A 6,000-nucleotide genomic window follows, 5' to 3' on the forward strand; every position below is an offset into this window, starting at 1 on the left:
CACAAAGCAAAAACCTTCAATTGGCCAGGCGCACACCTTTAATACCAGCACTTGGGAGGCAGAGGCAGGCGGATCTCCGTGAGTTCGAGGCCAGCCTGGTCTACAAGAGCTAGTTCTAGGACAGGCACCAAAAACTACAGAGAAACCCTGTCCCGAAAATTAAAAAAAAAAAAAAAACACCTTCAATTGAATTGATCACACCTATATGAAAGTCTTGTTACCAACTAGAAAATGGAATCCAGTTGGGGGAATGGTTTACAATGTTCCTCATTTTATCAATAAAGTAAAAGATATAATGATGGGATTTCAGGAAGGAAGGGAGCATCTTTCATTCATTCACTGATTGCTGAATGCTCACAGTTTAAAAAGCCTTATGTTTGTTAACAGTGCTTTAGGCAGCAAGTCCTCAAGTAACCAGAGTCCTAAGGGAAGATTTCACTCTAGGAGTCCAACAAATCAGGTCCGGTATCCAACACAGAATAAAAAGAATAATGATAAAATTTTGGGGGGGGGGAAGCTGAGAGGTAACTTGGCATATGAGGGCTTGCTGGCATTCACAAGCCCCTGGGTTTGGTCTTCAGTATCACATAAAGCTGGGAGTGATGGAATACTTACACAAAACAGGCAAGAGGATCAGGAGTTCAAGACCATCCTTGGGGGTCTGGAGAGATGACTTAGAGGTTAAAAGCATTGGCTGCTTTTCCTGAGGACCTGGATGCAATTCCCAGCACCAACATGGCAGCTCACAACTGTCTGTAACTCTATTCTAGGGGACCTGGCTCACTTTCATGGACATATCTACAGGCAAAACACCAATGCACATAAAATAATGATAAATAAATTATAGAAAAAAAATTTTAAAAAAACATCCTTGGTTACATAGTGAATTCAAGGCCAGCTTGAAATACTTGTTTAGTCAAAAGTGAGATCCTCCTGCCATGCTCCCAGCCACCCAAGAGCACGGTGTTCATTAAACATAGGCATTTTTGATTCGGTCTAATCTGGTTTGATTAGAGATCTTTGAGAGGCTCAGTTAGGAAGTATTCCTAACAATACCTACAATCGTGCCTCAACAATAAACAAGAAGACAGAGGAGTCATTGCTGTGTGGAGATTTAGTTTGTTTTGTCACAGGATACTTAGCCATCAGACCTATTCCTGGAACCCAAGGTGACTGCCAGAGTGAATGACTCATAGCAAAGGAGACATATAAAATAAATGCATACGTGCTCATGTTTTTAGCCTCATTTTTAGCTGCTCAGTAGACATTTGCAGGGCCCAGTGAGCAGTCTGCTTTCAGCAAAAGTGATTATGTCTCAGTTATAGTCACTCTGCAAGGCTATTTTTCACCAGGTTCACAGTCAACTATCTTTTCTTCATTTTTTAATTTTTGTTAGAAAAGTAGATGTATCTATTTTACATTATGTGTTTGAATGTTTTGACTGCATGCATGTATATGTATGTACCTGCTGGATCACCTGAAACTGAGATTAAAGATGCTAGGAATCAAACCTGAGTCCTCTGTAAGAGCAACAAGTACCCTTAACTGATGAGCCATCTCCCTAGTCCCCCCAAAATAGTATGTATATATTTTTACATAGAGTCCTCCCTTTATACCCCTGGTTGGTATGGCATTCTCCTACATAGACAGGCTGGCCTTGAACTTGTGATAATACACATACCTCTACACCCCAGGTGCTGGGATTACAATGTGCACCAACGCAGTTGACTTTCCATCAAATCTTGACTAGAATACTGCAAGAGCCTCCTTAAATGGTCTCTTGGCTGCTACTGTTGCTTTTACTTCCTTGTCTGTCCCTTTTATTCTTCAACCCATCAATTCTGCCCTCCATAAAATGATACATTATAGCCAAGCACTTGGGAGGCAGATGTAGGTAAATCTCTATGAGTTTGAGGTCAGCCTGGTTTGGGTTATGAGTTCCAGGACTGCCAAGGCTACATAGTAAGATCCTGTTTCTTCTCCTCCACCTTCTGAGAACCTGTTTCAAAACGTAAAAAAAAAAAAAAAAAGAATATCGTGTTATAAGGTAAAGGAGATGTTATAAGCAGACTATATTTAAAATGTAGACTACGGGCTGAGAATGTCGTTCAGTTGGTAGAATGCATGAATCCCCGGATTCCATCCCCAACACTGCAGAAGCAGAGGCAGGAGGATCAGAAATTCAAGGTCATCCTTGGCTACGCATCAAATTTGGGACCAGCCTGAACTGCATGAGATCCTCTATGAAAAAAATAAACAAATAAATAAGCAAGCAAACAAATAAATAAAATGTAACATAAGCCATATATAATGATGGTACAATTGGGAGGCTGAGGCTGGAGAATCACAGTAAGTATGAGATGAATTTCAGATTAATTTAGGCTGTCAAATCCTTGAAGGGGGAAAAAAATGTCTGGACATCGTGGTATATACCCGTAATCCCAGTATTTGTGAAACAGAGGCAGGAGGATTGGAAAAGTTGGCAGCCAGCCAGGTCTCCATAGTGATTTTGAGCAAGCTTGATTCTCTCTGGGTGAGGTGAGTAAGATAAGGTCATATGAGCAAGTACCTTGCTTAACATTCTCAAGGCTCACGTCGTGTTTTGTTCAGTTTTGTTTATTTGTGATGGTTTCCTCAATCCCAGACTGGTCCCAAACTCCCTAGGAACCAAGCATGACTTTGAACTGTGACCTTCCTACCACCAACCTCCCAAGTGCCGGGTTATAGCTGAGCAACACTGTGCCCAACCAGGAAACAACAGTTGTCCAAAGACACTCGATTTGGGTTAGGTTTGTTGCCGGTAGTAAGCAACTGAAATGTGTATGTCCACAGCAGCTCTGTGTGCTCATTGATCGATGGTTGCTGCTGGGGACGGATTTTTCTGGTCTGACCTGTGCATGAATCAAGCATTCTCTGGTAGACAGGGAACCCTTTCAGACAGAGCATTGACACTTTCGGGGAGAGGTTGTCAGCAAATACAGGAATTTGGGTGCTGGCCTGATATGACTGGGACCTGACACATTAGCTCAACCTCAGAACCCTTTTTTCTGTAGCTTAGAAACATGGGGACTCAGAAGTCAGAGGCAGAAGGATTGCTTTGAGTTCTAGGTGAACCTGGGTTACCTACTAAGACTTTGTCTCAAAAAAGAAAAAACAAACAAACAAACAAATAAGACCAAAAATCACTATGTGGAGTGAAGACTGGAAAGAAAGAGATTTCTGTGAGAAGTCGAGGACTTTGGATGGATATAGCTTCAGGGTGGGGGCCGTGTAGAGCACTATCAGAACTCTGACTTGGCGTCTGATCTTGTTTTTTTCTACCTCTCTAACTGTGTGAGAGCAAGTTCTCACAGTTGATGGCCTATGGTTAGGTTCAAATCTCGCTCCTCCCACCCCCATATTGCTTGAGCTTGCCATTGCTCTCTATCCCTTGGTTGGTGTGATCCCTCTCATCCCTTCCCAGAGTCCCCATCTCTCTCTCTCTCTCTCTCTCTCTCTCTCTCTCTCTCTCTCTCTCTGAGAATTTGTTGCATTTTTTAATTCTGGCTATGTGTGTGTACCTGGTGTGTGTGCAGGTTATCAGAGGAGGCCAGAAGCATTGGATCCCCTGTAACTGGAGGTACAGATAGCTGTGAGCTGCCTAATGTAGGTGCTGGAAGTCAAACCTGTAGTAGGAGGAGCAGGCTGCATCCTGCCGCCTGGCTAGCTTACACCTGAAATAATTACACAGAAATTGTATTAATTAAATCACTGCCAGGCCCATTATCTCTAGCCTCTTATTGGTTAACTCTCACATACTGGTTTAACCCATCTCCATTAATGTGTATGGCCACTTGACTGTGGCTTACCGGCATGAGTCTAACCAGCGTCTGTCTTGGGCAGGAGAACTATGGCGTCTGCCTGTCTGTCCTTCTTCCCAGCATTCATATCTGTCTACTCTGCCTACCTAATTTCTGCCCTATCAAAAGGCCTAGGCAGTTTCTTTATTCAACCAATGAAAGTAACACATAGACAGAAGGACCTCCTATACCACAAACCCAGGTCCTCTGCAAGAGCAGTACCCACTTTTACCTTCTGAGTTATCTGGCCAGTCTGGGTCTTGCTATACAGACTATAGCAATTCAGACTATAGAATTCAGAGATCTTCCTGCTTCTGCCTTCTGAGTGCTGGGGTCAAAAGTGTGCACCTGAATGCCAGATAATTATTTTATTTTATTTTTTAAAGATTTATTTATTATGTATACAACATTCTACCTCCATGTATGCCTACACACCAGAAAAGGGCACCTGATCTCATTGTAGATGGCTGTGAGCCACGATGTGGTTCCTGGGAATTGAACTCAGGACCTCTGGAAGAGAAGTCAGTGCTCTTAACCTCTGAGCCATCTCTCCAGCCCTATTTTCTTATTTTTAATTATGTGTAGATATGTGCACTTGAGTGCAGGTGCCCAAGGAGGCCAGAGGTGTCAGATCCCCTGTAGCTGGAGTTACAGACAGTAGCTGCTCAGTATGTTGGGAACCACATTTGAGGTCTCTTCAAGAATAACAAAGACTCTTAACCATTGAGCCATCTCTCCAGCTAATATAGATATAAATAATTTGCATTGGTATGGATTTTGCTTTATTGATATAAATTTAAGGTCAATCTTGTTATATGTATATTTCTGCTCTTGATTAAGGTATTGTGATTGTGTAGCTCATTTTAAAATGTAATGTATAATTAAGAAATGTAGGTTAATAGATAATCATATATAATAGTCAAGTTTGTAGTCATGTCAGTTAGATTTTCTAGATGAGCATAGATATATTTCAGATAGGCATTCTTCCTATCTTTCAAAGACTACAGAATATGGCATTTAAAATGTTTTAATAACTTAGAGTTTTTCATGACAATGAGACTCGTCTGCTCCTGGCAGCACCAGCTACTTCAAGAGGAAGATGGGCATCGAAGAGGCTCCTTATGGAGTTTGCTATCCATTTAGGCAAGAAACTGCTCTTGCCTGGACTGTTGTATAAACTGGACATGAGGAACCTGCAGAGAGAGGACTGCTGAACTTGCCTAAAGGTAAGATGATCCTTTGAGGTTCCTGTTTCATGAAAGAGTCTGTGAGACATTCTGCAGGACACAGAAGAAAGTGACTGAACTGTCATTAAAAAATTTCCTGCTTCATGGAAATGTCTACTGGATACTATGGGCCTATAGGCTGAAGATGGATGCCCCAGTGGTACAGAAAAACTTTGGGTGACTGTCCAGGAAGTGAGATGTCTCTGTCATTTCTAGAGTTTTGGAAGTTGTTTACTTCTTGTTTACTTAGATAATATTATATCCTTCTGGAGTCTTTGATGGAGTTAAAGAATTGATAGTTATAATTTTCCTTTGTTATGACAAAATATAAAATAGATATAAATGTTGTAACTGTAGTTCTTATTTGATACCTGTTTTGTTATATGTAATTTTACTATGTTAAAGTGAAAGCCTTTCTTTTTTGTTTAAACAGAAAAGGGGAAATGGTGTAGGAGGTCCTTCTGTATTTGTGTTGCTTTCATTGGTTAATCAATAAAGAAACTGCTTGACCTGATAGGGCAGAACTTAGGTAGGCAGAGAAGACAGAACTGTATTCTGGGAGGAAGAAAGCAGCAGATCGAGCCGAGCCGCCATGAAGCTGCCAGGTCAGACATGCTGAATCTTTCCCGGTAAGCCATGGCCTCATGGTGACGTACAGATTATTAGAAATGGGTTGAATCAAGTTAGCCAATAAGCGGCTAGAGCTTATGGGCCAAGAAATAACTTAATTAATATAGTTTCTGTGTGATTATTCCAGGTGTAAGCTAGTGGAGTGGCTGGAACAAGGGGCCCCGCTTCTCCCTACAACATCCAGCCCTGATGGGCTCTTGTGGGGAGTGAAAGGGACAATGTGTGAGGACGAGTTTGTTATAATCCCAGAGACCTAACAGTGGCAGGTCCTGCCTCCAAGCAGACAAGTTGAGTCAGCATGCCAC

Source organism: Myodes glareolus, chromosome 6 (assembly GCF_982192425.1).
Source record: "Myodes glareolus chromosome 6, mMyoGla1.1, whole genome shotgun sequence".
NCBI lineage: Eukaryota > Metazoa > Chordata > Mammalia > Rodentia > Cricetidae > Myodes > Myodes glareolus.